This window comes from Eucalyptus grandis, chromosome 5, assembly GCF_016545825.1.
Source record: "Eucalyptus grandis isolate ANBG69807.140 chromosome 5, ASM1654582v1, whole genome shotgun sequence".
In the NCBI taxonomy this organism is placed as follows: Eukaryota; Viridiplantae; Streptophyta; class Magnoliopsida; order Myrtales; family Myrtaceae; genus Eucalyptus; species Eucalyptus grandis.
Window position 1 is genome coordinate 9,808,674 of NC_052616.1, and position 11,881 is coordinate 9,820,554.

General features: G+C 39.2%; 1 pseudogene; it reads right to left on the reverse strand.

The window, feature by feature from the left end:
• Positions 1 to 4,048: 4,048 nt before the first annotated feature.
• On the reverse strand, positions 4,049 to 6,003 carry LOC120293600 (annotated as a pseudogene).
• Positions 6,004 to 11,881: the final 5,878 nt, after the last annotated feature.

The following is an 11,881-nucleotide window of genomic DNA, read 5'->3' on the forward strand; positions in this document are numbered from 1 at the left end:
CATATAATAGTCGGCACATTTATGGCATTGATAATAAAGGGTAAATGAATGTTCATAAATAAAAAGAGAATTTTGTTTTGTAAAAATAAAAGTAAAATAAAAACAACAACAACAACAACAACGGTAGCTAGCTAACATAAATATTCGTGAGGCAAAACAGTTAGTTGCATTAACTCTTAATTAAGGCAAGTACTTACAAAAGGAGTTGGTAAATTAAGAGAAAATAGCCAAATAAACTTGGGTGAGAAGTTTGAATAAGATTTGATAAATCAAAATTAGTCGGAGGAAAACTAATAAGTCATGCAAATAAAATATTGGTGATCTCATAGAGAGTCCATAAGTTTTTGGCGATCGTAGGAAAATCATATTAACGGGGTGAAAGATAAAAAAAAATTGACAGACTAAAAATTAAATAAACATAGGAAAGTAAATAAAAATAATAATAACTCAAAACTAATGTATTATTTAATCCAAAAAGAGTTGGTAAGAAAAAACCATTAACAATTGGCAAAAGAGAAGAAAAAATTGGTAGTTTACGAATAATAAAAGGAATTAGCGATTTATAAAAGTGTCGTAAGTTATCATGAAATTAGGTAACTGATAAATTTTTTGACTAACAAGTTTTGACAATTACCAAATTTTTCAGATATCTATCAACACAGAAAAATATCATTTTTCTTGAAATGGAATAGTGGAATCGTTTATCTTAAGAATGGCAGAAGTAAGGGTTTAGGATAGGCAAATCAAAACTTTCAACCCTGCTCGAGTTTGGTTTGGGTTCTTAATTAAGAGGGCAAATTCAAAACAATCATCATATAATAAATTTATGGAATTTCATAAAATCATTCGGCTATATTGGCACCATAAAAAGAATCTTAAATGTCACGGTTTGCCGGAAGATGGGTTGAAATTAACATCTTGATCAAAGATTAAAAACATATAAAATATGCCCAACCATGGTTTAGATTCGAGGGAAAAGTAAAGATGAAAATCTATCTAGGCATATTATGTAGATGGATTAAAGCTTAAAATTGTCCAGGTGATTTTAGAGTTCAACCATATTTAATGTGGTCAATCAACTTTTAATTTATTTAATGTGATTTTTAAATTTTTTGTCTATTTTCAAGTTAATCTCTAGACTTATTTATTATCCTTCAATTAATTCAACTTTATGGATACTATTAAACATTTTTATATAATTTATTGACTATACTGAATACGTATCAAAAGTTCAGGTAATCACATTGTATATTGGTCTAAATTTTAAAAATTATATTAAATTATATTATACCTAGAGCCAAAGTTAAAGAGATTACTGGTGCCATTTTCTAAATATCGTACGCATCGAAGACTTATGAGGAAATCTTCTTACTCAGGAAAATTAATTTTTTCAAAGAACAAGGTACACCAATCCAACGGTCAGCACAGCTCGACATCGTTGACTCCCGATAAGGAAGAAGCCGCGGGCGAAAGGCGCTTCCGCTCCACCGCTCCCCGAGCCTCCGTCGAAGCCGCGCCATGAACAGCTTCGTTTCCCGCCCGCTGCTCCTCCGGAGCTCGCCGGCGTTCCTCGTCGTCGTCCCTCCGACGTTCGCGCGCCCGCCTCCCTCCCTCGCGGGGCCGCCTGGAGTTCCGGCGCGGGCTAGCCGGCGAGGAGGACGGGAGGCGGAGGGCGGGAGGGCGGTGGTGGCTGCTGCCGGTGGATCCGTGGGCTCCGGCCGTCGATTCGGGGAGCGTCGCCACGCAGCTGTTCGCGTTCTCCCTGTTCCCGTACCTCGGCTTCCTGTACTTCATCACGAAGTCGAAGTCCGCTCCGGCCTGACGCTGTTCGGGTTCTACTTCCTGCTCGCGTTCGTCGGCGCCACCAGTACGTGTCCGGAAGATTGCTCTGCGCGCGCGTCTGCATTGCGGTTATACGTGAAATTCTCCTTTTCCGTTTTAGGGGCATTTATCTGTGTATTAGCTGTCGTTCAAGGTAGACGGAAGACTTTAATTTCTGCTGTACAAGGAGTGCGGAGGTTGCGATGGAGTGAGTGAATGGAGGCTTTCGATTAGGTTGATGCGAGGGCCGTTGTGTTTTCGCGGCTAATGGTTGAAGTTTCTTTGATGATTCTGGTGTTTAGATGTTCCTTTTACCTGAGAAAAGTGAAGCCTTTTTTGCATGAAGGGGAAAATTAACACCCGAATGGTTCGAGTCGAAGAAGGTGATGGCGATGATTGATAATGATAAGCATAAATCATAAGTGGTCGGCGTTGGTTAGCCCCATTAGAAATCTGATTTTGGCCGAATTAGAGATGCTTAGTTTGCGCAACTAGCGGCATAGCTTCTGCCAAATGATAGGTTTATCGTGAAGTCTCCCTGTCTGTCCGTGTTTATCAACGTGTATACCTATGTGTGCAAATGCATCAATAAACTTGAAGCATCACCTCTGATGAAGTGATGGTGTAGGCTAATCTATATTCAGCCATTTGCTTTGCATTTTGATTTTTGAGCTAAAATGTCATTACTTTTTGAAGGTTGAGCTTCTAGCCTGCTTCACCGTCTAAACATGTTTTCGGTACTTAAGTGTTCACCCCAATCCCAGTTGTTAACTAACAAAGTTCAGTTTTTTTCTTTCTTTTCTCGCACAGATTTACTCCTCCTTGGGACAATTTTCATCTTATATTTTTAATGGGCCTTTTTCTCTAACTTCCGTTAGTATTTTCTAGCTGATCAGTTGTTAGCTTTGAATCCTTTTTAGTAGGAGACAACCTAGTCGGGATTTTAGCACTTTGTTATCCATTCCAGAGAATATGACAGCTTTGGTTAACTGCTGTAATTGGCTACACCATCAGTATCTGGACTACTGCATGTTTAATGCTTATGAACTTCCTTAGGCTTCTTCCACCAATTGGTTGAATTCAGCATGATACATTGTTCAATTGATGAAGTTTAATTTAGCTGTGCCTTAGTTGGCTTTCTTTCTGCTGTACTGATTTCTTCATCTCATCTTTCATGGCTTCACCTCAACCGAGCAGTCCCAGCTGGGATATATGGTAGTTTCTCCCTTGTTTTCTGTTAATTGGAATTAGTCCCTTGGAGATATATATTGATGTCTAATGTGCACTTTTCCTTATCTTCATGCAAAATGGGACAGCAAAAGTGCAGTATGGTACTTCTTTATCTAATGTAGATTGGTTACATGGAGGTGCCGAATCACTGCTCACTTTGACCAACTTATTCATAGTTCTTGGCTTGAGAAGAGCCCTTCGGAAAGCAAAAGTGACAAAAGAAAGCACAACAGTGGGGAACCTAGAAGAGAAGTCTTCTTTATAGGTACAATGAAGTTGAGCTTTTGGTTTTAGCTGTGCTGTGATCATCTTCAGGTCTCTACACCTTCTTATCTGCCATATTAACTTCATTGTATTTCTGCTTCTATGCAGATGCGAGGCTTCTATTTCCAATTCCATGCTGTCATAACGCCACGCATAATGTTGCATTTTAAAGCACAATGGTTAAACCTTCCATTTGCAACATGGTTTTCAACATTGACTGGCTCTTGGATCAGTCCTACTCTGGAATTAGTTGATCAGTCATTGTCTGCTTATGCAATTTTTAGGACCGGTTAAACTGTTGTGTACTCTTGCCCCTCTGTAACATTCTCTGACCTCCTTTCTGTGAATGTAAATAGTTTACTTACTGAGTTGGTTGTAGACTACATTGACAACATATTCAATGAAAATTTATGATCATACTTGCTGCTGCAATTTATTAGTTGCTGTGGTGTCAATAATTGCTGCAATTTGCTGTCAAGTGTACTTCTTTTGCTTTAGTTATGGCTGAGTTAAATCTGTATATGTAGTCTGGGAATGTTTGAAGAAAATAAATGTACTGGTCTGATCTTTTAGCTGATAATGGAGGAGGCTCTTTTGTATCCTTAGAACCTCCCCATAAAAAGCATAAAACCTCACTCCTTAAAATACAAGCTGCGGCAATGGCTACAAAAGCTTATCTGGCTATTTGCATCTTCCCTACCTTTCATATTGGTTTTTATTATCATCTGATGAATCAAGGGAAAAACGAGGTGTCAAATGGGAAATTTGGGTCAATCCCAACTTGATCGAGGGAGAATTCAAGGTCCATTATTGGCGAATTTGTTGACGAGGTGTTGGTTGAGATGATCGTTGTGATCAGACTCCAAATGTTGCATATTGTGGGCCTGCCCCAAGTCATTTGCCTGGTGCATGGAAAAATAACATGATTCCGGGGTTGATGGAGAGAAAATGTCGATGAGAAGCTCCCGAAAAGACTGCTGTTAACGTTTGTCAAAGTGGAGGAGCTGCAGTGTTCAATCTGCAAGAGTCCGACTGATGCTGAGGGGAAAGAGAAAGGATGGTATGCCGTTTCATTGTTGTCCAAGTTATTGGTATCGACCCTCAGTCCTGCTCAAACTTTGACAACATCTCCTGTGATTGTTGTTGTTGTAGATGTTGATGATGATTGCTCTGGTGATTAATTTGCTTCTGTTCTTGTTTTCTGAGGACGCTGGTGATGGGACCGAAGGCCCGGAATTGCCACACGTATGTGTACCTCTGTAAGTGATCTCAAAGACTGTGGGGTCTTCATCCGATCGTTGCACTTGCTTTGTAGCCCAACAATTCTGGGTGTTACGGTAGGTGCATCTGTAGTAGCTTCTGCAAAAGCAAACCCTTTGTGTGAGATTTTATAGCCCATCACCTTGTTTAATAGAAAGCAGAAAGATCATTATTTTTCTCGTTCACTTAATTGGGAAAATTGTATTTTTCCCTCCCAATTTAGAGATTTTTACTTTCCGCTATTAGCTTTGTGAAGTGTTATCTCAACAAAATAGACTATAGTAAATGTTTGTCTTGGGTTTTTACTCGATTTTCATGGGTCTAGGAACTAAAATGCAAAGCTTGGTTAGCAGAGCTTCAATATGCTGGAGAGGGGAGGGTCCCGTTCTGATTGATGTCTGTCGTATTCATACAACGGCTGAAAAGTCAATAGGGTTTATCTTTTAAAAATAGGTTTTAAATGCTATTGATCCATGCACTTGTAGACTAGGAGAGAGAATAGTTTTTCCTAAGTTCTGTGTGGAATATTTTAGATTCATGATTACCTGGGATATGTGGCTCCGAGGATGTCTTTCTGTCCGTACTTCCTCCAGCTATATCCATCGTCATGAGGTCCTTCAAGCCCATTCTCAGAACTAATTCTGACTTGATCCGTCCATTTTGGCATCAGCTTTCTGTCCCCACAAAAACGCAAAACACGATGCAATAAGCTTTAGCAAAAAGACAACCCAGAAAGCTAGGATATATATCTTCATTATAGCCATATTACCAATGCATGATTTTGGAACTCACCTTTTTTGGATATATCTCTGTTCTGCTGATGATCGCCAATCCCTTTTCGAATTCGTCGCTCCGAGGGCTCCCGTTGACAGAGAGCGGTGATTCGGGGATGCCAGAGACCGCCACGACGGGCTGAGACTGTGGCATTGGTCCACCCCACTGGAGAATCAGGAGAGCCTTCTCGTAGGACGACAGAATCCCCTGCATCAGCACGTCCCTGGCTTCAGTCGAAGGCGCCGAAGTCAAGTGGCCCCGCAATTCTTTGCAAACTCCATCCCTTGGATCAGCTCGCTGATCAGCGTCTTCTGCTCGAAACTCCAACCACCATCCATCCTTCGTGTTTATTACGTGAATGCAAAACTCACGACGACTTGGATGACGCCCTTTTTCTCAGCACATTCAAATGGTACATGAAAAGCAAGTCGGCACCAGATGAATCAGGAAGCACGAGAATGGCGGAGGCGAAGAGCGACGAGACGAAACTACAGAAGCAAAGAAGCTGAGCAGGTGTAGAAGAGTAAATTTTTTTTTTTTTTTTCCTTTCTGGGTGTTTCTGAGATGATGAACTTTTTCTGAGCGATTACAGAGTGGAGGTGAAGCTGGAAGGACAGAGGAGGAAGCAAGCTAATGCTATGTGAGGTTGAGAGGAGGAAGAGGAAGCTTGCAAGAAGCAGAGGGGTGATGGGTTTGAATTATAAGGAGGGGTGAGTGGGAATTATATATGTGGGGGTGGGGATCGGGAAGTCTGACTTTTGACTGGAGAGAAACCGAGTTTTTCAGCAGTTGGACTGGTCTTTGGTCAGACAATAGTGGAGTGGAGAGTGAGGAAGGTCCAAGTGCTGACCGATTCAACTCCTTGAACTTGTAGAACGGGGGAAGGTTTTCTTTTGGTTATTGCCTTTTCCCTATTGATTTCTCCTTGATTTTTCCACTTTCCTTTTCTTTCTCTTTCTCACCTGTCGAGTGATTTGCACAGCGAGAGAGAGAGAGAGAGAGTGACAGGATGATTGGCAGAGAAAATGGTCAGAGTCACGAATGGGGGGTTCTGTCGGGGCCAAAAGAATCTTCAATGCTGCTTCCGCGTTCTTTGATTTTTCTCGGTAAAAGCAATGAAGGGACAAAAGGAGAGAAAGGGCCGTGACGTGCGACGGGAGGGCGTACGAGTCATCAGCATCGCCTGTTGAATTATACGAAAAGGTTATAGCTCCTTAACAACAGTCCACGTGGACTAACAACAGTGGATGGATTCAACCATTGAAATTAGCTCTTCCTAAAGTCTTTCGGTTTAGGATGCAGAAAAAGGTGAGGGGGTATCATATCATGAGATGTGGGAAAAAAAAATATATATATACATATATTTCGAAGAAAGGAGTAAGGTCTGAAAAAGGGTCAAAAGACTCAAAAACAATAGTGCCGTGAGATGTTTTACACGGATTAATGTGGACCGGGTCAATTGATGTCCTTTTTTCCTTAAAAAAAGGAGCCCATTATTGCCGAAGCTAATGCGTGCGTGCATCGGATTGGAACCGATTTACGCAAGTAAGCGCTATCCTATTGTAAAGCTACACGGATGGGATTAGGCCAGTCATGGTTAGGAAATAGATGATATTTGGCGGAGAGCTTGATCGATACATCAAATGCACCCGAGTTCTATAGTTGAGCAAGCTCCAAGCAGATTGTTTTATCAGGAAAACTTCTTGCACATGACATAGACCAGCCCCTAATTTGATGGTAATCGCCTCAATGTCGAGATGATTTTTGCACTTGAGGGGCAAAAGAGGACCTCTAAATTAATTCCGAATGAGGAATGAAAGATCCTTTAATTTTGCAATTCTAATTATGTTGGATCCAATCCTCTCGTCTTTTGACCTGGTGAACTCAATTATGAGTACCTGAAGAAAAATATCAATTATGAGTCACGTTTATCTTTCCTTCAATAATCACTTCTGTCTTTCAATTTATCAATTTGCGGTGGACCTAGATACCCATTAAACACCCCCAATCTCCTTCCTTCCTCCCTTTTTAATCCCAACAACCTCCATCTTCCTTACAACAGAGCGGTTGAGTAAAATATCAATTCACGCTGTTATTGCACCATTATAAAGTATTAGAATATTCAAATATTCAACTACATCTCCATCTAATGATTTAAAAAAAAATTTGTTGGACTTTTCTAACAACTTGTTTGCACTTTTATAGCCCACCACACACTAATAGTGCAACAGTAACCATTCTATTTCAAAATAATTTTTCTATTTCTATTATCCGAAAGGTTTTAAGCAAAAACACATTTGATAATAATACAAAATTTCTATTCCGGATAGAAATTCGTTTAATAACGATATAAAATTTCTCCCTCTTGGATGGCAACCAACAATTAATGGTTGGTGACTATAAGTGGCCGTAGACTAGTAGCAAGAATGAGCGATAAGAAAAGTTTTTATTTTTTTTATTCCGAAATAGAGAATTAGAAAATTTTATTTCGTGTTTATGTTCGAAACTTATTTCTCGACTATAAATTTATAAAATTCGTTAGAACGGATTTTATTTCAAACTTATTTTCAAAATGAAAAATAGCTGAAGTCATAAATAAAATGGTTATCATGTATGTCCTAATTAGCATATCAATTTCAACATATAAAATCTCAGAATATCTAGCATTACCCTTTTCATTTCTTTTCTTTTTTTTTGGAGAAAGCAACTCTGTACGCACTCGCGCTTGCATTTTCTAGAAGCATTATACTCTCTCCGTAGTCAAAAGATCTAAACTTGATAATTATAAGTTTTTTTTGTCAGCTCTTTTTGCTAAGGAGGAAGGTGCGTGACGTGCGACGAGAAGGCGTCCGTGTCATCAGCATCGCCTGTTGGAATTAAACGTAAAAATTATGGCTCCTTAAACAACAGTTTACGTGGACTAATAACGGTGGACCGATTCAACCATTGAAATTAGCTCTTCCTAGAGTCTTCTGGTGGAGGATACAGAAAAGGCGAGGGGTATCATATCATGAGATGTGGAAAAAAGTATATTTCAAAGAAAGGAGCAAGGTCTGAAAAAGGGGTCAAACTCAAAAGATTCAAAACAATAATGTCATGACATATTTCACACGGATTAACGTAGACCGGGTCAATAAATGTTCGTTTTTCCTTCGAGAAAGAAACCTGATATTGCTGAAGCTAATGCGTGCGCACATCGGAACCGGTCTACGCAAGCAAGCGTTATCCTATTGTAAAAACTACGCGGATGGGACTAGACCAATCACAGTCGGGAAGTGGATGGTATTTGCCTTTGGCAGAAAGCTCGATCGATACGTCGAATGCACCGAGTTCTATGATTGAGCAAGCTCCGTGCAGATCGTTTTATTAGGAAAACTTCTTGCACGAGACATGGACCGGCCCCTAATTTGGTAATCGCCTCGATGTCGAGATGGTTTTCGCATGCCATGTGGAGGGCGAAAGAGGACAATGCGAAATAGGTCCCTCTAAATTAATTTCGAATGAGGAACGAGAGGTCCTTCAATTTTGCAATTCTAATTCTATTGGATCCAATCCTATCATCTTTTGACCCAGTAAACTCAATTATGAGTCACATTTATTTTTCCTTCAATAATCACTTCTATTTTTAACTTATCAATTTTTTTTTTGGGTCAGATTTTAACTTATCAAATTGTGGTGGACCTGTGTACCCATTAAACACCCCCCCCCTCCCCCCTTCCTTCCTTCCTCCCTTTTTAAATCACAACCACCTCCATCTTTCTTTCAGCTGTATTCGGAGCAATTGAGTAAAATATCAATACACGCTACCATTGCACCATCATACAAATATTAGAATAGCTAAATATTAAATTACGTTTTTATCTAATAATTTAAATTTTTGGTCAAACTTTTTAATGGATCGTTTGCACTTTTGCAGCCCCGTCACATACTTATCGGTGTATGGATTTTCTTTTTTTTTTTTTATTCGAGAAAGCAACTTCATACGCGCTTGCGCTTGCCTTTTCTAGAACCGTATACTTCCCTCCACTAGTCAAAAGATCTAAAGTCGATAATTACAAGCTTTTCGTCAGCTCTTTTCGGCTGGGGAACGCGGACCGAGTCGACCTTTTTATCCCGTGGAATTCCACCTCACCAACTTCTCAAGAGATTTCATTATGCTCATTGTCTCTGTCGTGGATCTTATGTATCGTGACATGATTCCTAAATCCTAAGACGCCCATCAAACGTCAGAGATGCGAAGACTTTCGTGGCCATCCCAATAAATGTTTCCCCTGTTTGGCCACAAAGAACAGTGGGCACGCTTCGATTGCGTTTGATTCAGTCAGCCTCTAAGGCCCCTGAGAAAATGCGGAAGCATTTAGCAAATATTTTAAAATAATTTTTGGCCAAATACTGGCATTGAGAATACTGCTACTCCCGCTTAGTCTTTCAAAATAATATTTACAGAAATGCTAAAATTAGAATTTTAAAATATTTTTTCTTTCAAAAATACAATTACTAACTCTATAGTTTTGCGGTTTTGCCCCTCTTGTAATTGTTCATTTTATTTGCACGATGGCAGCCAACGAGGCTGTGTTTGGCTAGCATAGGGCAAGGAAGGCCTCGGCTAATGAAAGGCCAGCGAGTGACCTAGGCGACCGCCAAAGGCCACACGACCTCAAGCAACTGCCACCTTGGTCTTGCGACCTCAGGCGGCAATTGCTTGGGTTGTGACTCTCGCCAATGGCTGCAGCCCTTGCCGATATTGACAAAATTTGGGTCCTTTAAATAAAAATATAAATAATACATTCAAGGGCCATTGTAATTTTTTTCTAAACACTACTTGAACTCAAAATCCATTCGCAAATAGTTTTTATCAAACATAATTTACATTTCTCCAAAGGGTTTTGACTTTCAACTTTTGCATTGCATTCAAAGTTGAATTGAACTCATCATTTGTGTGTGCACATCAAAATGCAAAACCTAATGGACCACCACCCCTAACGAAATTCGTGGCGGAACGGGTCCGGCTCCCGTACGGGATTCGGTTCGACCCTTGATTTATGGCAACCGCGTTTTTGTGGAAAATGGCGGTAGCAAACCGAGGAAAACGACGCCTTTTCTAATTATTGCCTACGCTAAATGAACACCGAGAAGGGTCTTTCAAGGGTGAACTTTTAGAGACCGCAAGAGTCCTTGTCCTTTATCGAATCCAGTGGCACTATACTTCCATCAGGTGAGGACATTTTCTCTCTTTCGATTTTCGATTTTTTTGTTTTCTTTTCAGAACTAGCTTTTCTGATTTTCTTTTCTTTTGCAATATGATTTCTTTTACTTCTTTTTTTTTTTTTTTTTGGTTTTTTCTTGATGCAAATTAGGTTCTGGGAACAGTATCTGATTAAACTTAAACGAGGCAGAGCAGCCCACGAACCCATTTTCTTAAAAGGCTACTTCAACCATTATATAAAGCACAAAGGGCATTCTAAAATTGTAATCTTTTCTTTTCTTTTCTTTTCTATTCTTACAGAATCCCCAATTCATTAATTTATATGTGGTCTATTAGTAGACAATTGCGTACATTAATAATTTTATTTCATCCGTCACACACGTTTCGGTTTAAAATTTGAATTATTTCTATCTTATGAAGAGCCTTACCAAAAAAATCCTCTTTCAAACATCTATGCGTGCAATTTGTTCATATTTTGTAATCATTTTTATCTATTAATTAATAATTCAAATGTTTTGTGATGGACAACTTTGCAAATATTTTTAAGTATCAATTTGTTGCGTACATGCGATGCATGTGCGTTCTTGTTAGCGCAAATCAAAACAAATATCCAAGTCCAAGTTTACCCTTGCATCTTGGACCGCATTTTATTTTTGAGGGTATGTAACGAATCAAGAATTAATTTCGAAGCAGCCTTTGTACTTAAGTTTTAGGGTACCTATCATACATACCGAGCTGAATATAAATTGTTAAATCTAGTGTGCGACCCACATGAGTCCTATCATTATTAACCGTTCATATCCTATTCAACTTACTACATACACAAAACTCATCTAATGATTTTTCATTCTGATCCGAATGCCGTGCATCATTAGCTTCTTTGTTTCGGCCATCTTAAAATAAAGCTTACATCATACTCAACCAATTCAGAATGACCCGATTGCCAGCTCTCGTTGCGATTGACTGTATTCAAGCCACCACGTGTTAACAGGATGCATGCGGATTAGGAAGATATAGACCTCGATTAAAGGAATTTTATAAAGTTTGACCAAGTCCATATTCTTATATTTATATTTTCTTTTGGTCAACCAAGGAATAAATTATTTGCCCAGTGTTTTCTTTTATACGGAACACACCAGAAAACTTTTAAAATAGATAAAAGCATCTTTTAAGGGCCCCATACGTCTTTTTTCCTTTTTTTTAAATTTTTCTATGTATAACTCAAAATATTGATATATTTATGCTGGAGAAGTCTAGATGCAGCTATTTGAAGGCTTTAAGCCCATATAAAAGCCTCTTTATTTGAAGGCTTTAAGCCTATTTCTT